Below are 23,576 nucleotides of genomic sequence, written 5' to 3' on the forward strand. Positions count from 1 at the left end.
GGAAAAATCAGAATTAAAAATATTTTTTTCATAATTTTTGGAATTAAAATAAATTTATAATGAATTATTGAAAATAGACTAATTAATTATCAAAATAATTAATCATTTTTAAATAATCAATAAATAAAAAATAAATAATGAATAATTAAATAATAATTAATCTCAAATTTTAGAAAATATTTCAGATTTATTTATAAATAAATCAATTAATTAAATTAATTAATTAATCAATTTATTTAAATAAATAAAACTGATTTTATAATTTATAAAAATAAAATAAAAAGAAAATTTAAAAATATTTTTTGTAAATGGATTCTGGGTCAAAACGGATCAAAACTCGGTTGCAAAACAGGTTGCAATCGGGTCTTGAAGAACAAATCGGGTCAGGAAGAACTCAAGGGAAAATTCCTAGTTTCCGGTGGGTTTCCCGGACTCCGACAGCCAAATTCAGGCCAAAACTGATAAGTGGCATTTAATACCAGTTAGAGCGTCTTATAACGGCTTGAATTGATATCTTGAACTCGAGTATTTGGTGTATTTAACGCGTTTTCGAGTGTTTTTGCATTTCATGGTATAACTTGCTTAGATAGGAGGATTTCATCAAAATAAGTCTAAGGATGTGCTTGGAGTTAGTCTCGGGGAGTTGTGCGAAGAATTCAGCAAAATCAGAAGCAAAAATTGGATTTTTCCAGAAGGCTTGCAGTCGCCCGCCTGGAAGGAGCAGGCGACCGCCTGGTAGCAGGCGCCCGCCTGAAAGGAGGAGGCGGCCGCCTGGGTTCGTAATTTCAGAATCTGATTTTTAGAATTTAATTTCTAATGGGCTTCTGTGGCGCTGTTTCTTGTGGAATCTTATATAAACCTATTGGGGAGACATTTTTAACAACAAGTAATAAGGAGAGAAGATTAAGAAGACCGTTTTAGCACGCAACAACGAAGAAGAAGAAGCATATGTTTATCTTGTGATTCTTTTAATTCGTTGTAACAGTGGATGCTAGTTTTCTTTACTCTTTGAACCTTAATACTCTTGTGACGTACTCAGTTTTTATTAAGTATTTTTATTAGTTTATATCGTTGTGTTATTATCATGTTTTCATATGAACCCATGGTGACGATGAGTTCTATCATGGGCTAATCGTGATCAAGGGATCATAGCGGATTTACTATGGATTTCTTTAGTTAATTGTTTAATACCTTGGTATGTGGTGATTGTATGATATCTTGCATAAGTTGTACTTATTCGTCTTATGTGCGTCGCGAACATGTAAGATAGTCTGTTAATCTCTTGTGAAGCGATAGTGAATCTTGAGATTTAGAACTTGCCATGCTAGCATAGGTCATGTATTGTATGCATGATTAGTGGGTAACTCTAACCGTTTTACTTGCCCTGTGTAATCATAATGAATAGCTTGCGCTTAAATCATTATGTTGTCAAATTCTGTAGACATATAGGATCTCAACATAATTGATGCCTATTCAATTTCTATCTTAATTGTGGATGCTTGGTAGAATAGTATGCGTACAACGAAAGTTGGCGTTTATCATTTTCGTGTTGTTCGATTAATATCATCACCATTACATGCTAAGGATAATAAAAATAAGTATTGAATGAAGTAGTAATGAAATTATGATCTCATGTGTGTTTAATATTGTTAATTTAAGTATTTTATTCTCGTAGTTAATATTAGTTAATCAATCTCAATTGTTATTATCTTGACATTGAAGAGTAATCATACATTGGTGAGTAAGTTTTAATTAAATATAATTAATCAGAGTCCCTGTGGGAACGAACTAGAAATCATTCTATATTACTTGCGAACGTGTATACTTGTGTGATTTATTTAGCGCATGCTTTATGCCTAACAAGTTTTTGGCGCCGCTGCCGGGGACTCGGTGTTAATTTGTTTAGTTTATGTACTTTCCATCAGTGGTCATTAGGATTCATTGATTAAGACTTGTTACTTACTACTTCCGGTTGTGTTTCAGGTACTCTAGCGAGCGTTTATGCAAACACGTTCTCGCACCAACAAGAGAAATCTAGATACGGCTGAGGAGAGAGATACAACTCTTGACTTTCCGGAGAAGATAGTTTTTGAAGATTCGGATATAGAGAGTGAAAAGAAAGAACTTGTAACAATGGGTGATCGTATAGTTCCAGCTGATCCAGCTCTTATGGACTTTTCTCGGGCTAAAATTGATGACATTCAGTCAAGCATCATTCATCCGGCTATTCAGGCCAATACTTTTGAAATGAAGTCGAGCACTATTCAGATGGTGCAGAATTCTGTTTGTTTTGGAGGTGCTGCGACTGAAGATCCCAACATGCATATCAGGAATTTTATCAAGATCTGTAGTACTTTCAAATATAATGGTGTTACCGATGAGGCTATCAAGCTGAGGCTTTTCCCATTCTCTCTGAGGGATAAAGCTAAGGACTGGTTACATTCTTTACCAGCTGGGTCCATCACTACTTGGGAAGATCTCGCGCAAAAGTTTCTGGTGAAGTTCTATCCAATGGCCAAGACTGCAGCTATGAGGAATGCTCTTACTCAGTTTGCGCAGCAACAAGGAGAATCTATGTGCGAAGCTTGGGAGCGCTACAAGGATATGTTGAGAAAGTGTCCACATCATGGTATGCCTGACTGGATGGTGATCACTGGGTTCTATAATGGTTTGGGGGCCCAATCTCGGCCCATGCTCGATGCAGCTTATGGAGGCGCTTTATGGGCCAAAAGCTATACTGAGGCTTATAATCTCATTGAAACTGTGGCTGTAAACGAGTATCAAAACCTAACTCAAAGGATGATGCCTGTGAAGGTAGCAGGTATTCTGGAAGTTGATGCAGCTACAACTATTGCAGCGCAGCTCCAAGCGTTGTATATGAAGGTCGATTATTTAGCAAACTATAAAGTCAATCAAATAGCTATTTTCTGTGAGCTTTATGCAGGCTCTCATGCTATTGATCAGTGTTCTCTTGTTAATGAATCTGTTCAGTATGTGAACAATTTTCAGAGATCGCAGCAGCCTGTGCCCGCTACTTATCATCCTAATAACATAAATCATCCCAATTTCAGCTGGAGCAATAATCAGAATGTTGTTCAGCAACCATATCAGCAAGCTGCAAGTAAACAGTTTAATCCACCAGGATTCCAGCAACCTCAGCAATATGCTCAAAGGCAGTCATATCCTCAACAAGGAGGTGCTGCTCCACCTTCTAGTGCTGATTTCGAGGAGTTAAAGCTGTTGTGCAAAAGTCAAGCTGTTTCTATCAAGACCTTGGAAAATCAAATTGGACAAATAGCCAATGCCTTGCTTAATCGTCAACCTGGAACACTTCCCAGCGATACTGAAGTGCCAGGCAGGAAGGAAGCTAAGAAGCAAGTTAAAGCTGTCACCTTAAGGTCTGGAAAAGTTATTGATGCTGAAAAAGCAAAAGATGGAGAAGCTGAAGTTGTAGATGAAGAAGAAAAGCAAAAGGAGAAAAAGGGGGAACCAAGGAAGAATACTGTTGAACACACTCTGCCTGAGGGTAATACATGGGAGAAACAGCTCTATCCTCCACCACCTTTTCCTAAGAGATTGCAAAAACAAAATCTGGACAAGCAATTTGGTAAGTTTCTGGAGTTGTTCAAGAAACTTCACATCAACATACCTTTCGCTGAGGCTCTGGAGCAAATGCCTAGTTATGCGAAATCATGAAAGGTATTCTTTCAAGGAAGGTGAAACTGGATGATCTTGATACCGTTGCTTTAACGGAAGAGTGCAGTGTCGTGCTGCAACAAAAGTTACCTCCAAAGCTTAAGGATCCAGATAGCTTCACCATTCCTTGCACCATTGGCAAGTTGTCATTCGTCAAGTGCCTTTGCGATTTGGGAGCAAGCATCAATTAGACGCCGTTGTCTATCTTCAAAAAGCTGAATTTGCCTGATCCGAAGCCCACCTACATATCTCTACAATTGGCTGATCGTTCTATTACATACCCACGAGGCATCGTGGAGGACGTGCTAGTAAAGGTAGACAAGCTCATCTTTCCTGCAGACTTTGTCATTCTGGATTTTGAGGAAGATAAGAAGATTCTCATAATCTTGGGAAGACCTTTCTTGGCTACAAGCCGTACCTTGATAGATGTGCAAAAAGGTGAACTTACTATGAGGGTGCAAGATCAGGATGTGACATTCAATGTGTTCAATGCAATGAAATTCCCTACGGAAGATGATGAGTGCTTCAAGGTGGATTTGATTGATTCTGCAGATACTTCAGAACTTGATCATGTGCTAAGGTCTGATGCCTTAGAAAAAGCTTTATTGGGGGAATTTGACAGTGATGATGAGGAAGGCAATGAGCAGTTACAATATCTAAATGCTTCTCCTTGGAAACGAAAGCTAGACATGCCATTTGAATATCTTGGTAATACTGATCTGAAGAATGCCGAGGGAAAGCTCAAACCATCTATTGAGGAAGCACCTACTTTGGAGCTTAAACCACTGCCTGAACACTTGAGGTATGATTTTTTAGGTGATGCATCTACTTTACCTGTTATTATTGCATCTAACCTTTCAGGTAGTGATGAGGACAAGCTCTTGAGGATTTTGAGAGAATTCAAATCGGCCATCGGATGGACTATAGCAAATATAAAAGGGATCAGCCCTTCGTACTGCATGCATAAAATTCTGCTAGAGGAAGGTAGCAAGCCAATGGTTGAGCAACAACGAAGGCTTAATCCTATCATGAAATAAGTGGTGAAGAAAGAAATTCTAAAGTGGCTGAATGCTGGAATCATATATCCTATTTCTGACAGTTCTTGGGTGAGCCCCGTGCAATGTGTACCTAAGAAAGGAGGTATTATTATGGTAGCAAATGAGAAGAACGAGCTCATCCCCACTCGAACAGTCACAGGGTGGAGGGTATACATGGATTACAGAAAGTTGAATAAAGCCACAAGAAAGGATCACTTCCCTCTTCCATTTATTGATCAGATACTTGATAGGTTGGCTGGTCATGAGTATTATTGTCTTCTGGATGGCTATTCGGGCTACAATTAGATTTGCATTGTACCAGAAGATCAAGAGAAGACTACTTTCACTTGTCCATTCGGCACGTTTGCTTTCCGTAGAGTTTCTTTTGGCTTATGTGGTGCACCTACCACTTTTCAGAGATGCATGATGGCTATATTCTCTGATATGATTGGAAATAATGTCAAAATTTTCATGGATGACTTCTCCATCTTTGGACATTCGTATGATGAATGCTTGAATAATCTTCGTTTGGTGCTCAAAAGGTGTGTGGAAACCAATCTGGTGCTCAATTGGGAAAAATGTCACTTCATGGTGCAACAAGGCATCATTCTTGGGCATAAGGTCTCTAGTAAGGGTCTGGAGGTGGATAAGGCCAAGGTGGGAGTCATTGAAAATCTTCCGCCACCTATTTCTGTGAAAGGAATCCGTAGTTTTCTTGGTCATGCGGGTTTTTATCGGCGTTTCATCAAGGAATTCTCTAAGATATCTAAGCCGTTGTGCAACTTGCTCGAGAAAGATGTGCCCTGTGCAACTTGCTCGAGAAAGATGTGCCCTTCAAATTTGATGATGAATGCTTGGAAGCATTCGAGACTCTCAAGAAGAGTTTGATCACTGCACCGGTTATTACGGCACCTGATTGGAGAGAACCTTTTGAGATGATGTGTGATACAAGTGATTATGCAGTGGGAGCAATTCTTGGGCAGCGGAAGTCTAATATCTTTCATGTGGTCTACTATGCTAGTAAGACACTAAATGGAGCACAATTGAACTACACCACTACTGAGAAGGAGCTCTTGGCTATGGTTTTTGGTTTCGAGAAATTTCGATCTTATCTACTTGGGACAAAGGTGACAGTATTCACTGATCACGCTGCCATCCGCTATCTGGTCTCAAAAAAGGATTCGAAGCTTAGACTTATTCATTGGGTGCTCTTGCTACAGGAATTTGAGTTAGAGATCAAGGATCGAAAAGGTACTGAAAATCAAGTAGCCGACCATCTCTCTAGATTGGAGAATCCTGATTCTACTTCACATGATAAGACATTGATCAATGAATCTTTTCCGGATGAGCAGTTGTTCGCATTCAAGAGGAAGAGCCATGGTTCGCAGACATTGTGAACTATCTTGTTAGCAATATAATGCCTCCTAACATGAATGCGACTCAAAAGAAGAAGTTTCTGCATGAGGTGAAGTGGTACATGTGGGATGAACCATATTTGTTAAGACAAGGAGCTGAGCAGATCATCAGGAGATGTATCTCATTCTGTGAGACGGAGGGGATATTAAGAGACTGTCATTCCACAGTTTATGGTGGACATTATGGTGGTAAAAAGACAACAACTCGTATTCTTCAGACAGGTTTTTTCTGGCTTACGTTGTTTAAGGATGCACATCAGTTCGTTTTAAGGTGTGATCGTTGCCAAAGAGTTGGAAATCTTACTAGAAAGGATGAGATGCCTTTAAATGTGATGCTTGAAGTTGAGGTCTTTGATGTTTGGGGAATCGATTTCATGGGATCATTTATCTCATCCTGCAATAATCAGTACATCTTGCTGGCAGTCGATTATGTCTCGAAATGGGTAGAAGTCAAGGCTCTACCAACTAATGATGCAAAGGTAATGTTGAGTTTTCTTCATAAGCAGATATTCACAAGGTTTGGAACACCATGAGTTATCATAAGTGATGAAGGGTTGCATTTCTTTAATCATAAGTTCACTTCTATGATGCAACGCTACAATGTGAATCATCGCATTGCTAGTGCCTATCATCCGCAAACTAATGGTCAAGCTGAAGTGTCGAATAGAGAGATCAAGCGCATTCTAGAGAAAGTCGTTTGTCCGTCAAGGAAAGATTGGTCTTTGAAGCTCGATGAAGCTGTTTGGGCTTATAGAATAGCATATAAGACTCCACTTGGGATGTCCCCGTTTTAACTTATCTATGGTAAGGGATGCCATTTACCTGCGGAGCTTGAGCATAAGGCTTATTTGGCATTGAAGAAGTTAAACCTTGATCTAGATGCAGCTGGGAAGAAGCGAATGCTTTAGTTAAATGAACTTGATGAATTTTGACTTCAAGCGTACGAAAACAACAAAATATACAATGAAAAAGTAAAAGGTGGCATGACAGGAAGCTATCTCCTAAGTCATTTGTGCCGGGGCAACAAGTTCTTCAATTTAACTCTCGTCTCGAACTTTTTCCTAGGAAGTTGAAATCAAGGTGGTCTCGACCATTTATCGTCAAAACTGTGTTTCCACATGGAGCGGTGGAGATTTTTGAGAACGATCCGGGCCAAGCATTCAAAGTAAATGGTCAGAGATTGAAACACTATTATGGGGATACGGCAAACTGGGAAGTGGTTAGTGCCGTTTTATTGTCAACTTGATCGCATTACTCTACGTCAAGCTAATGATGTAAAAGAAGCGCTTCTTGGGAGGCAACCCAAGATATGAGACCATAGGAACCCTTAAAATATAGTACTTTATCCAAAAACCCAAAAAAATCAGAAAAATGTGGCAGAATATATTTTTTCCAAGAGACTTAGCAGGCGCCCGCCTGCTAGGACCAGACGGCCGCCTGCTGATGCCAGGCAACCGCCTGCGGACCTGAATTTTGAAAAAATCGGTTTTCAGCCTATAAAAAAAACAAAAAAACCACAGACCACAATCCCCATTACCCATGATTTTCTTCCTACAAATTAGCCACAATCCACTCCAAATCAATTTCTAACCCTAAGCCTACCCTATATATACATACTCATATTACAGATCTCATATACTTTTAACTCTCAAACTCTCTCCTACACACACAAACTCTCAAGCCCTTATTTTCAGTTTTCATGGCACCAAAGAGATCGAGAACTATGGGTAGCAGCAACACCAATCCGACTGCTATTGATTCTTCAAGGAGTACTGCTGCGAGGCCCCGATTGTTGGATAGGGCTGCTGAAGAGGAGTATGCCAAGCTGTTTACTAAGCCGATTATGAAGCAGAGGGGGTTTTTGACATCGGGGAGGGATGGTGAGTTGTTACCGATGATTGCAGAAAAGGGATGGATGACCTTCTGCGAGTCACCTGAGGCTGTCCCGCTGAGTGTTGTGTGCGAGTTCTATGCGAATGCCAAGGCCGACAAGAATGGGTTTTCTGTTGTTCGTGGGCTTACTGTTGATTATCAGCCCGAGGCGATTCGCCGGGTTATTGGGCAGCGACAAAGGAAACCACATGAGGAGAATTGGAATGAAAAGGCCCCTGAAGATTTTAACTCACACTTGATTATTGCTACTCTCTGTCAGCCGGGTACAGTGTGGAAGTTTGAGAGGGGATCCAACGATTATCGTTTTTTCCCTGCTGTCGCGATGAGCACGTATGCTCGTGCTTGGAATGCATTTATTTGTGCTAATATTCTTCCTTCTTCGCATGCACATGAGGTTACAATTGAGAGAGCCAGGTTGTTGTGGGGGATTCTGAATGAGGAGTATTATGTGGACCTTGGTGAGTTCATCTACCAAGGGATTTTGAAGTTTGTAAGGGGGAAGTTGCAATACAATATCCCGTATGCCTCTATTGTCACTAAGCTGTGCAAGGCAGTTGGAGTCCAGTGGCCTTCTTATGAGCAGTTACAGATGCCGGCCGCTCCTACTGATTCAGCACTGTTGAATGCGATGCAGGAGTGGACGGGTGGAGAGCCCGAGTCACATGGTTTGGGATATCATCTCCCAGGAGGACGTCTAGCAGCTGGGGCTACATGGCTAGGTCTAGCCAGGGGGAGGCAGGTTCTTCCAGAGCCCAGGGAGGTGATGGTTCGGGATTGGCTGATGTCCAGTACATGAGGCTTTCCAGGAGGATGGATGTGATGTATGAGTCGCAGAGTAGGTTTGCGCAGGAGCTCACCCTAGCGCTTAGGACTACATTTAGAGGCCTTGGAGCTGACATCCAGTGGCTTGTTTTTGGTGAGGATTCTGCTTATCCACCTCCTGACACTCCACCCTCTGAGGGTGATGATGATGATGATGATTCTGAGCAGGTATACCCTGTGTTCCTTTCTATTACCTTCACTGGGGACAGTAAAGATTTTAAGTTTGGGGGTGGTAGTTAAGGAACATATTTGTGTGTGTGTCATGTAGTTGCATTTTCATGTTAGTTTAGTTCATATAATTGCATATTGTAATATCCCATATTTTCAAATATTATTATTATAATTATTTGGAATTATTTATGTGATTTTATGTGAATTTTGGTGAATTATCTGATAAGTGAAATTGATATATGGGTGTTTAGATGTGATATTATTTGAGTATTTGAATTTTTATATGTCCAGAATAAAATATAGATAATTGTGATATTTTTCTGGTAATTTTTGGACTGTTAGATGATTTTATATTAATTTTTGAATTATTAATTATTTTATGAATAATTACCAAAATTATTTTATAAAGCTGGGAATCGTCCGACTTCAACCGTTTTTACGTTTTTACAACCCGAAACTTTTCCGAAAACTCCTTCCTAACCTAATCTGGTAATTCCGGACATTTTCCGTGTTTTGACTTTTTCGATCCGGATTACGGTTTGACCCGTGCGCGGCCCGGCGCAATATTTTCGATACGATAATTATTTCGGTAATCAATAAAACCCGTATTCTCGAGAGACGGGATATTTTTACGTTATTCTCGTATATAGTGTTTTATAAAAAGCTCGGTTTTGATAATTATCCAATTCTGGTATTGAATTGTATCGTTTTTGTAGTTACTTAGTGGCTAAGTAACTAATTTAACGATCCAAAACGATCCAGAACGATCCAATATTCCATAAATATAAATAGCCTATTTCTTATTTCTTTTATTCCGTTTATTCATTTGCAACCAGTTAAAACACCGTAAATACAGAGAAAAACCCGAGAAACCGATACGTTTCCGAGAATCAAACACACGAACGAAGGCGTTATCGAACTCCGATTCGGGCGTGCAGCATATCAAAACGAAGCTCTCGAAATCCTCTTTCTGAATCAATCATCAGTTTCTTCCCAGAAATCATGGTAATTTTCTTATTTATTTATTTATATTCGAATTATTTGATAATTAAATTATGAAAATTTGTTTTGGATGTGGTTGATGTGATTTGATGCTTCCATGTTGTAGAGCATGTTTTTCTGGTCAATTTGGTATATTATACGTCAAAAACTGAGTTCAATATCATATAGAAATTGAGTTTTAATTTTCTGAAAATTTCTTGAATATGTGTTCTTGGTGTTCTTGAAAAATTCTGAAAATCAAAGTCAATTTTGAAGGCGTTATTGAACACCAAATCACAAGTGTGAATAACCAAAATGAATCACAGATGATTCTCTATCATTTTATATCATCAAATCGTTCCAACAGTGGTTAAATTTTAAAATCGATTCTAGGGTTAATATTTGAATTTTTGGGGGTTTATGATTTAGTGGGTTTTGATTGTTTGTGATGACCTGAGTAGATTGTAATCGTTTTTGGCGTCATTTTGGCATTGGAATCATCGTATTTGGTTAAGGATTTAACAGAGTCAAGTTTTTGCCAGAAATTCCGAGAAAACCCGCCGGTTTTAATGGTGTTTGATCGGAGTTGAAGTTCTGTTAGATAATGGTTGTTATTGAGGTGTGTTTTGGATTTCTGGAAGGTTTCTAGACCGTACAAGCTGAAAAACCGGGAAAAACAACCCCGTTGTTAACTGCAGAGGACTCGCCGGAAACGAACAGGCGGCGGCCGGATAAGTTTCCGGTTATCTTCTTCGTTTTCTGGTGAACAGTTCTTGGCAACCCGAATTTTTGTTTGCTCGACCCGGTTGGGTTTAATCCTGACCCGGGTTCGATCTTCCTAAACCCTAGCCCCAATTTCAAATCTGTTTTTGCAGATTTTCCTTTTAAATATAAATCAAAATTCTGTTTTTAGTTTTAAAAATTATTTTCTTTTATTCTAAAAATCTTTATTTTAATTCTGAAAATTTATTTTTAATTCAAAATAAATCCAAATTATTTAGTTAATTAATTTTAGTTAATAATTAATTATTTAATTAGTCAATTAATTTAAATATTAATTGATTAATTAATTTAATTAGTTATTAATTAATTTTAATTGATTATTTAATTAGATTTAATTATTTATTTTGATTTAAAAATTTCTGAAAAATAGTTTTGAGCTTTAAAATATTATTTTAAATTATTTTCCAGGCTCGATAAATCTTATAAAATTATTTTAGGGTGTTTGAGCCCTATTATTTAATTATTAAATGATTCGGAGATCGTTTTTATTCCGAAAAATGTTCAAAAATTCATAATAAATCAACCGTTCGTCTGTTTAATACGAAACAAACGCGTACAGACTCAGAAAAATATTCCGCTTTCATTAAAAATACTTTCGAGACCCAAATCCTTTTTGTTTCGAAAGGTCGTTTGTTTTACAAGTTATTCTGAGTCGATTATTCATCGATAAATCATATTTTTGACCTGATTTCCGTTTTAAACGTATCGAGTCGACCCTTTTGATGAACCGAGTCATATGTGATATGAATTATGTGATATATGAGTTATGTGCTTATGTGTTATGTGAATTAGGTGTGTATGTGGATCAAGGGTCCTATGTTTGTCTATTATATTTATGTGAGGGTCATAAGAATCTTGTGTTGGACTGTTTCTTTTATGTGCGGATTATCGTATGGGTAGACGATAGGCTTTTGACGCGTAGTTCGTCGAGTGGTTATCGTTTAGACAATTAAGGTTATATCTTTTAATTATAGATGCGGATCCCTCGAGCTGATCGGGACAAGACGTTGGATAAGGAATGAGATGGAATGGTATTGGGTATCTGGCTTCTAGCAATCGCAGGAGCAGCATATCAGTCAAGTGTTGAAAAGAAGGACAGTGATGTATTGAGATAGAATGTCAGAATAGATGCGTCATTGCGAGTGTGACTAACTGCTAAAATCCAAAGGCAAGTACCCCTGACTTCACTTATCATTCAAGTGACGTTTATTTCGAATTATATCATGCAAGTATTGCTTTCCGTATTCTCAGTTCGGAATAGATAAATGTTTTACATATCGCTGAATTAAATAATTCTAATTATACAAATACTTATCTGCTATTCTATGTTCAAAATAGTCAAGTGATTTTACTTATCCAATTACTGGATTTATAAATGTTTTGGATTTTGAGAAAAGTGATTTGGTTGTGAATATTCCTACCCAAGTTAATGGGGGAATAAAATTATTTCGGGTGTCGAGTATTATGACCCCTTTTCAATAAAAGGTTTTGAGATTTGATGGTTACTGGTAGCGTAAGAGGCCGAGGCACCGGTCCAGCGTGAGCTATTATACGGAAGTGCAATACAGAAGTGTAATATCTTACAAGGCTAGTTATGCCTTTTTCTGGCGCCCTATAGGTACCGTATGTCTTCGGGATACGGGTAGTACCTATATTAACGGTATGGCTGCGGGATACCGGTGTTGTTTCATGACTGATCATCAGGAACAACATAGTGCATAATTTGGTTCAAATCGATATTATTATATTGCTTTTGATAATCTTATAAGGAATAATTTATCAACTGATTCTGTTTTGGATTAAAAGTACTGATTCTATTTTGGATTAAAAGTGAATTGCGGTTTTGATTCAGATTCTGATTTATGCTGATACTTACGTTGTTGTTAAATATCAAAGGTGGTATTAGTATAGATGATTGATGTTAACTTCAGTATGGAATGTTGTGAGGATCAAAGTTCGTATTGATATCTAATTTGATATGACAGCAAAATAAGTATTAATTTCCAGAGTTCGGTTTTGAATAAAGTTTATGATTCAATCCATAATCATTGTTTCATGTTATTGTGGTTTACGATATTTCCGTAAACACTGTTTTACGAGTTTTATTCTCGTTATGATTCAAAGTATTGCTGAAGCACGTCGCTGGAAAATATAAAAAAGGGTTTTTGAATACAATTAAGGAATCAATTCTGGGATTACTCAACTAAAATTTTATGATTCAGCAATTATGATTTCTAAATGATCTGCACTGATGCAGATGTTAGTTTTTTTTTATCAAAATGACCCGATATTTACTATAATGAACTTGCTGAGCATTTCTTTCGCTCATACTTGCCTGTTTTTAAATTTAACCTCCAGTGAGGATTAGCTTGCTGTTTAGCCGTGTAATTCGAGGAAGCAAAGAAGAAGCTTTTCGAAGGTGGTTGGTCCAGGGTTTGCGGACTAGTGTAAGTTTTATTGTGTAAAGTTGTTTATATTATATTATATTATATTATAGTTGTATATTTTATTTGGGCCTAGTATACTTCATTTCGAAGTTATACTAGTGGGTTTAGTTTTGAGTTGGAATTTATTGAAAAGAGATTTAAAAGAAAGTGAAAAATTTATTTGTGGAATTTGGAATTCTTGTTTCTAGAACTGTAACCTTAAAAGATCTTGGATTAGTTGGGGTCATAAATGATAAATATCTTCCGCTGGCATTTATTATTTGATTTAACAGGTTAATTTTGGATTGAAGTTTTATAGTGACGACCAAATCCTCTGACCCCGGATTTGGGGGCGTTACAGGTTGGTATCAGAGCTGAGGTTATAGTAAACTAGAAACGAGAGTGTGTAGGAGTGTGTATAGCTATGTGAGGACGTTTGAGCTCATATCGAGTTCCTGTTGGACTATCAGATATAGTGCCAACGAGTAAGTTAAGATAGGCGCATTCGTTCGAGATGGTTGTGTTGAGCTGGACGGAACTCCGGGAAGCTGCAAACTTCTATTGTGGAATCTTCCGAGGCTACTACGATTCGACGACGATGAAGATTATCGATATCCTTGGAACATGAAGAAGCGTCTAGAATCAGATGGCGAGTCAACTGGAGAGTTCAAATTGAAAATAAATATTAAGACTTTGGTAATACCTTTTCTTTCTATAATTCCTTTTGACATCTCTCAAAAGAAGTGATTGTTAGAGGATATATTCCCTAACACTCATTTTCAATCCTATCTGTGTTTTAAATGTGTCAAAGGCTGTCATGAAGCCTATTTTTCAGGTTTTGATAGCTCTGCCAAGTTATGATAATTTAACTTCCACTTTTCTTATTTGGTGGATGGTTTCTTGATGATGTGACACCATTTGCTCATTTGGTGACATAATTTTGTTCTCTGGATTTCATTTCCTTCAGAAATATCAGCTTTGAAATCTTGTCAGCTTTATTCAGTTGATTTTCAATTTCTTTCATATTCTTTTATTCTGACTGAGATGAACAACCCTAATTATAGGGGACACAAGGTATACCTGTCTGTGTGATAGGAGTTGGATGGGACGCCATCACTTGTGTGTGTTGTGAATACATGAAGGTTAACAACCTTTAGTAGTGTCTTAATTTGGGCACGCAATACCAAGTTCGTTTGATCATATTGATCTCTCAGTTATTCTTTTATTTCAACAATATTTTTCTCCAATTCAGATTCTATCCTGCTATGATATGAAATTCTTTTCTTTTCTATGATTTTATCATTCCAAATATTCGAAGGTATGCTAATCAAGTTAAGTTGAGTATCCTGGTCAAGTCAAAGTAAGGCGGTGTGACGGAAAGTTGGTTAGAAATCCCTTAGTGCTTTCTTCTGCTGATTCCGAGGACGGAATCCTTATAAGGAGGGTAGATTGTAATATCCCATATTTTCAAATATTATTATTATAATTATTTGGAATTATTTATGTGATTTTATGTGAATTTTGGTGAATTATCTGATAAGTGAAATTGATATATGGGTGTTTAGATGTGATATTATTTGAGTATTTGAATTTTTATATGTCCAGAATAAAATATAGATAATTGTGATATTTTTCTGGTAATTTTTGGACTGTTAGATGATTTTATATTAATTTATGAATTATTAATTATTTTATGAATAATTACCAAAATTATTTTATAAAGCCGGGAATCGTCCGACTTCAACCGTTTTTACGTTTTTACAACCCGAAACTTTTCCGAAAACTCCTTCCTAACCTAATCTGGTAATTCCGGACATTTTCCGTGTTTTGACTTTTTCGATCCGGATTACGGTTTGACCCGTGCGCGGCCCGGCGCAATATTTTCGATACGATAATTATTTCGGTAATCAATAAAACCCGTATTCTCGAGAGACGGGATATTTTTACGTTATTCTCGTATATAGTGTTTTATAAAAAGCTCGGTTTTGATAATTATCCAATTCTGGTATTGAATTGTATCGTTTTTGTAGTTACTTAGTGGCTAAGTAACTAATTTAACGATCCAAAACGATCCAGAACGATCCAATATTCCATAAATATAAATAGCCTATTTCTTATTTCTTTTATTCCGTTTATTCATTTGCAACCAGTTAAAACACCGTAAATACAGAGAAAAACCCGAGAAACCGATACGTTTCCGAGAATCAAACACACGAACGAAGGCGTTATCGAACTCCGATTCGGGCGTGCAGCATATCAAAACGAAGCTCTCGAAATCCTCTTTCTGAATCAATCATCAGTTTCTTCCCAGAAATCATGGTAATTTTCTTATTTATTTATTTATATTCGAATTATTTGATAATTAAATTATGAAAATTTGTTTTGGATGTGGTTGATGTGATTTGATGCTTCCATGTTGTAGAGCATGTTTTTCTGGTCAATTTGGTATATTATACGTCAAAAACTGAGTTCAATATCATATAGAAATTGAGTTTTAATTTTCTGAAAATTTCTTGAATATGTGTTCTTGGTGTTCTTGAAAAATTCTGAAAATCAAAGTCAATTTTGAAGGCGTTATTGAACACCAAATCACAAGTGTGAATAACCAAAATGAATCACAGATGATTCTCTATCATTTTATATCATCAAATCGTTCCAACAGTGGTTAAATTTTAAAATCGATTCTAGGGTTAATATTTGAATTTTTGGGGGTTTATGATTTAGTGGGTTTTGATTGTTTGTGATGACCTGAGTAGATTGTAATCGTTTTTGGCGTCATTTTGGCATTGGAATCATCGTATTTGGTTAAGGATTTAACAGAGTCAAGTTTTTGCCAGAAATTCCGAGAAAACCCGCCGGTTTTAATGGTGTTTGATCGGAGTTGAAGTTCTGTTAGATAATGGTTGTTATTGAGGTGTGTTTTGGATTTCTGGAAGGTTTCTAGACCGTACAAGCTGAAAAACCGGGAAAAACAACCCCGTTGTTAACTGCAGAGGACTCGCCGGAAACGAACAGGCGGCGGCCGGATAAGTTTCCGGTTATCTTCTTCGTTTTCTGGTGAACAGTTCTTGGCAACCCGAATTTTTGTTTGCTCGACCCGGTTGGGTTTAATCCTGACCCGGGTTCGATCTTCCTAAACCCTAGCCCCAATTTCAAATCTGTTTTTGCAGATTTTCCTTTTAAATATAAATCAAAATTCTGTTTTTAGTTTTAAAAATTATTTTCTTTTATTCTAAAAATCTTTATTTTAATTCTGAAAATTTATTTTTAATTCAAAATAAATCCAAATTATTTAGTTAATTAATTTTAGTTAATAATTAATTATTTAATTAGTAAATTAATTTAAATATTAATTGATTAATTAATTTAATTAGTTATTAATTAATTTTAATTGATTATTTAATTAGATTTAATTATTTATTTTCATTTAAAAATTTCTGAAAAATAGTTTTGAGCTTTAAAATATTATTTTAAATTATTTTCCAGGCTCGATAAATCTTATAAAATTATTTTAGGGTGTTTGAGCCCTATTATTTAATTATTAAATGATTCGGAGATCGTTTTTATTCCAAAAAATGTTCAAAAATTCATAATAAATCAACCGTTCGTCTGTTTAATACGAAACAAACGCGTACAGACTCAGAAAAATATTCCGCTTTCATTAAAAATACTTTCGAGACCCAAATTCTTTTTGTTTCGAAAGGTCGTTTGTTTTACAAGTTATTCTGAGTCGATTATTCATCGATAAATCATATTTTTGACCTGATTTCCGTTTTAAACGTATCGAGTCGACCCTTTTGATGAACCGAGTCATATGTGATATGAATTATGTGATATATGAGTTATGTGCTTATGTGTTATGTGAATTAGGTGTGTATGTGGATCAAGGGTCCTATGTTTGTCTATTATATTTATGTGAGGGTCATAAGAATCTTGTGTTGGACTGTTTCTTTTATGTGCGGGTTATCGTATGGGTAGACGATAGGCTTTTGACGCGTAGTTCGTCGAGTGGTTATCGTTTAGACAATTAAAGTTATATCTTTTAATTATAGATGCGGATCCCTCGAGCTGATCGGGACAAGACGTTGGATAAGGAATGAGATGGAATGGTATTGGGTATCTGGCTTCTAGCAATCGCAGGAGCAGCATATCAGTCAAGTGTTGAAAAGAAGGACAGTGATGTATTGAGATAGAATGTCAGAATAGATGCGTCATTGCGAGTGTGACTAACTGCTAAAATCCAAAGGCAAGTACCCCTGGCTTCACTTATCATTCAAGTGACGTTTATTTCGAATTATATCATGCAAGTATTGCTTTCCCTATTCTAAGTTCGGAATAGATAAATGTTTTACATATCGCTGAATTAAATAATTTTAATTATGCAAATACTTATCTGCTATTCTATGTTCAAAATAGTCAAGTGATTTTACTTATCCAATTACTGGATTTATAAATGTTTTGGATTTTGAGAAAAGTGATTTGGTTGTGAATATTCCTACCCAAGTTAATGGGGGAATAAAATTATTTCGGGTGTCGAGTATTATGACCCCTTTTCAATAAAAGGTTTTGAGATTTGATGGTTACTGGTAGCGTAAGAGGCCGAGGCACCGGTCCAGCATGAGCTATTATACGGAAGTGCAATACAGAAGTGTAATATCTTACAAGGCTAGTTATGCCTTTTTCTGGCGCCCTATAGGTACCGTATGTCTTCGGGATACGGGTAGTACCTATATTAACGGTATGGCTGCGGGATACCGGTGTTGTTTCATGACTGATCATCAGGAACAACATAGTGCATAATTTGGTTCAAATCGATATTATTATATTGCTTTTGATAATCTTATAAGGAATAATTTATCAACTGATTCTGTTTTGGATTAAAAGTACTGATTCTATTTTGGATTAAAAGTGAATTGCGGTTTTGATTCAGATTCTGATTTATGCTGATACTTATGTTGTTGTTAAATATCAAAGGTGGTATTAGTATAGATGATTGATGTTAACTTCAGTATGGAATGTTGTGAGCATCAAAGTTCGTATTGATATCTAATTTGATATGACAGCAAAATAAGTATTAATTTCCAGAGTTCGGTTTTGAATAAAGTTTATGATTCAATCCATAATCATTGTTTCATGTTATTGTGGTTTACGATATTTCCGTAAACACTGTTTTACGAGTTTTATTCTCGTTATGATTCAAAGTATTGCTGAAGCACGTCGCTGGAAAATATAAAAAAGGGTTTTTGAATACAATTAAGGAATCAATTCTGGGATTCCTCAACTAAAATTTTATGATTCAGCAATTATGATTTCTAAATGATCTGCACTGATGCAGATGTTAGTTTTTTTTTATCAAAATGACCTGATATTTACTATAATGAACTTGCTGAGCATTTCTTTCGCTCATACTTGCCTGTTTTTAAATTTAACCTCCAGTGAGGATTAGCTTGCTGTTTAGCCGTGTAATTCGAGGAAGCAAAGAAGAAGCTTTTCGAAGGTGGTTGGTCCAGGGTTTGCGGACTAGTGTAAGTTTTATTGTGTAAAGTTGTTTATATTATATTATATTATATTATAGTTGTATATTTTATTTGGGCCTAGTATACTTCATTTCGAAGTTATACTAGTGGGTTTAGTTTTGAGTTGGAATTTACTGAAAAGAGATTTAAAAGAAAGTGAAAAATTTATTTGTGGAATTTGGAATTCTTGTTTCTAGAACTGTAACCTTAAAAGATCTTGAATTAGTTGGGGTCATAAATGATAAATATCTTCCGCTGGCATTTATTATTTGATTTAACAGGTTAATTTTGGATTGAAGTTTTATAGTGACGACCAAATCCTCTGACCCCGGATTTGGGGGCGTTACACATATTTTTTCCATATAGTTTTTTATATAGTTTTTTTTTAGTTTATAGCTTTATTTATCATGTCATATAGCTCATGCATATACCATGATCCCTTTTGTGTTGCTTTACCGATTGATATGTGATATTGATACGAGTGTAGTGATGGCACTAGAGTGATTTTGAATCTTGTTAGGTTGGCATGCATGCTAGAAACACTTGTAATTTCACTAAGTCTTAGAGTATGCTTAAGGACTAGATTTTTGTCATGGTTTGATGGTTTTTGAGGTTAATCTATTGCTTATTCTTAGAATGTATGATAGGCTCTTAATGATAAAAGGCATGAAAAGATAAAATTGGAGTAAAAATTGAAATTCATTGCTAGTTGTGGCTAAGCATCAATTGGCTAGTAGCCGGCTCGTATTGTATACGAGTAGTCTAGGGTTGAGCAAGATGGAGCGTAACATACTTGCTCAGAAATTGAAAAAAAAGAAAAAGAAAAAAAGAAAAGAAAAAGAAAAGAAAAGAAATATATGGTTTAATGCATAATTGGTCACGAGTGAGCTCTTTGGTATTCAAATTATTAAGTTCTTAGGGGACTTTGTGCCTAGTGACCTAAGGCTTTTATAGTCTGGGATCCGCTAACCTAACGCTCGCTAAATGGATACCATTGCATAAGTTTTTTGTGGACCTCAGTCATTGCACGATCAAATAGGCATTTGTTTATGTGTTCAATTTATGTGTTGAATAAAAGCATAATTCCGTAATAAACTCCAATGATCTTGAAGTGTTATAAGTCATTTTGTGTCTAGAATATATTCTTCATATATTCTTGTGATTGCCTTGAGGATAATTAAGTTATGATGATTGATCTAGTTTCGAAGCATATCTGTTAAGCATTCGCACATACCACGTTTCTAGTTGTATGTTAGCTTGCGTGATTTGATTGATCTCTAGTCGCCTAATTGCATTGTTGATATGTCATGTGTTGGTTGGTTTAGTCATCGCGATGGGGATCGTTGCATTCATATAGTTTGCATTCATGCATATTTTTATTTTGTTTTTGAGTCTGTGCTGCTTGAGGACAAGCATCGATTTAAGTTTGGGGTGTGATGAGTGGCATTTTATACCACTTAGAGTGTCTTATAACGTCTTGAATTGATGTCTTGAACTCGAGTATTTGGTGTATTTAACGCGTTTTTGAGTGTTTTTGCATTTCAGGGTATAACTTGCTTAGATAGGAGGATTTCATCAAAATAAGCCTAAGGATGTGCTTGGAGTTAGTCTCGGGGAGTTGTGCGAAGAATTCGGCAAAATAAGAAGCAAAAACTGGATTTTTCCAGAAGGCTTGCAGGCGCCCGCCTGGAAGGAGCAGGTGACCTCCTGGTAGCAGGCGCTCGCCTGGAAGGAGGAGGCGGCCGCCTGGGTTCGTAATTTCAAAATCTGATTTTTAGAATTCAAGTTCTAATGGGCTTCTGTTGGCGCTGTTTCTTGTGGACTCTTATATAAACCTATTGGGGAGACGTTTTTAACAACATGTAACAAGGAGAGAATATCAAGAAGACCGTTTTCGCAAGCAACAATGAAGAAGAGGAAGCATACATTTATCTTGTGATTCTTTTAATTCGTTGTAACAGTGGATGCTAGTTTTCTTTACTCTTTGTACCTTAATACTCTTGTGACGTACTCTGTTTTTATTAAGTATTTTTATTAGTTTATATCGTTGTGTTATTATTATGTTTTCATATGAACCCATGGTGATGATGAGTTTTATCATGGGCTAATCGTGATTATGGGATCATAGCGGATTTACTATGGATTTCTTTAGTTAATTGTTTAATACCTTGGTATGTGGTGATTGTATGAGATCTAGCATAGGTTGTGCTGATTCGTCTTATGTGCGTCACAAACATATAAGATAGTCTGTTAATCTCTTGTGAAGCGACAATGAATCTTGAGATTTAGAACTTGCCATGCTAGCATAGGTTCATGTATTATATGCATGATTAGTGGGTAACTGTAACCGTTTTACTTGCCCTCTGTAATCATAATGAATAACTTGCGCTTAAATCGTTATGTTGTCAAATTCTGTAGACATATAGGGTCTCAACATAATTGATGCCTATTCAACTTCTATCTTAATTGTGGATGCTTGGTAGAATGGTATGCGTACAACGAAAGTTGGCGTTTATCAGTTTCGTGTTGTTCGATTAATATCATCACCATTACATGCTAAGGATAATAACAATAACTATTGAATGAAGTAGTAATGAAGTTATGATCTCATGTGTGTTTAATATTGTTAATTTAAGTATTTTATTCTCGTAGTTAATATTAGTTAATCAATCTTAATTGTTATTGTCTTGACACTGAAGAGTAATCATACATTGGTTAGTATGTGTTAATTAAATATAATTAATCAGAATCTCTGTGGGAACGAACTAGAAATCATTCTATATTACTTGCGAACACGTATACTTGCGTGATTTATTTAGCGAATTCTTTGTGCCTAACAAAAACCAACATCGTTTGGTCAGTTTTTCAGCTGGAATCATTCCAAATCGATTCAACATCTCAAATCAACCATTTCATCACCAGAATCATCCCGGAATCACAACCTCAGATCAAACCCGACTATTTTGCGGCCAACTAGCAAAATTACTGATTTCTACATGAAACTTCACGTTCTATATCTCAAATCAAAGCTTATTAACTGTACAATAGAACCCCTAACACCTAACTAACCTCAGATCATTCAAAATAAAAAATGTTCAAATCAAAAATTGGGTATAAACCCTAATAATCGAATTCACTCATACATGAATCGTTTGATGAAATTCATAGCATAAATCGACTGTAAACATTCAAACAAAGCTATATTAATCATCAAATTAATCAAATAACCCTAGAATCAAAAAGTCCTAATTCGAACATAAACCCTAGAAATTAAAATTGAAAAATAACGAATCAAAATATGAAATTAATGCAAGAAACTGAAAGAACAGATCAAGAGCATCGATTTGAGTAATCACATCAACAGATTTGGTGCTCAGAATTGATCAAAATTGATCAAAATCATGGTTTGATTCTTCGACCCCTTTCTGGAAAGTCCGACACTATTTCAGAGAATTTTCAGAATATTCAGAATTTTTAGTAATTAATTATAAATAAATAATAAAAATTAGGGTATTTATAGTAGTAAAAATAATACTCCTAATTAAAATTAAGGCCCTAATTTCATATCTAATAAAATTAATTGGCCCTTAATTAATAATTTTTGAGTATTAATTTTTAAATTTTTAATATTAAATATATATAATATATATGCCAAAATTTCCCAAAATATTTAATAGTTCAAAAATATAAAAAAATGGTATAATTGAAAGTCCCATAATTCTATAAAAATAAAAATATGATTTTTGTGGGGTTTTTGACACTCGAATGGGCCCGAAAAAGTCATTTTTCGAGAAACGAGAAAATTTCTAAAACAGCTGGATGTTCAGAATAACGATATGGTATAAGCCATACTAGGAAAAATAAGGCCAATTATTTTATTTGAAATATCAGCTATTAAAACAAAGTTCGGGTCATATAACTTTTGATACGAAAGCTTTTAACACTAAATAAAATATCCGATAAAAACCTGAAAAATACCCTAACAACACAGAACACATATAACACATAACAGCTAGGGTTTTTATGACTAAATACACTTAATGACATAATAACACACATAATTCATATTTATTACGATTTAATACAATCGTAATTTCTCAGTCGTTACATCCTTCCCCCTTTAATATGATTCTGTCCTCAGAATCTCGCTAAGAAAATAACTGGGGTTACTTTTCTAATATTTCACTTTCAAGTTCCCAAGCTGACTTTTCAACCATAGGGTTTCTCCACAAAACTCGTACTAAAGGTACATACTTATTTCTCAATACTCTCTCCTGCTGATCTAAAATTCTTATTGGCTGCTCTATATAAGACAAATCAACTTGAATCTTTATCGACTCATATTCTATTATATGCCTCAAATCAAGATTATATCTCTTAAGCATTGACACATGAAATACATTATGAATATGTGGCATATGAGGTGGTAAGCCTTACTCATACGCGACTTTCCCGATTGTCTTTAAAATTTCAATTGGACCTACGTATCGTGGCTTCAGTTTACCCATGTTGCCAAACCTGGTCAATCATTTCTATAGCGATACTTTTAGTAACACATGCTCCCCTTCCTGGCAATCCATATCCTTTCTGGTTTGATCTGCATATTTGCGTTGTCGATTTTACGCTGCCACTAGTCGCTTTTGGATAAGCTCTACTTTTTCTTTGGTCTGCTGAATTAATATTGGAACTAGAATTTTACGTTCACCAACTTCATCCCAATACACAGATGATCTACATTTCCTTCTGTATAAGGCTTCATAAGATGGCATTCCAATGCTTGCGTGATAGCTATTGTTGTAAGAAATATCTACTAGTGGTAAATGTTCGTCTCAACTG

At 35.9% G+C, this 23,576-nt stretch overlaps 1 non-coding gene across 1 annotated transcript; it reads right to left on the reverse strand.

The window, feature by feature from the left end:
• Positions 1-2,526: 2,526 nt before the first annotated feature.
• Positions 2,527-2,633, reverse strand: LOC141721972 (small nucleolar RNA R71). Its single transcript, XR_012575012.1, has one exon. It is a non-coding gene; the product is annotated as a small nucleolar RNA R71 (small nucleolar RNA).
• Between the last annotated feature and the right edge of the window lie 20,943 nt (positions 2,634-23,576).

This window comes from Apium graveolens, chromosome 4 (genome assembly GCF_009905375.1).
Source record: "Apium graveolens cultivar Ventura chromosome 4, ASM990537v1, whole genome shotgun sequence".
In the NCBI taxonomy this organism is placed as follows: domain Eukaryota; kingdom Viridiplantae; phylum Streptophyta; class Magnoliopsida; order Apiales; family Apiaceae; genus Apium; species Apium graveolens.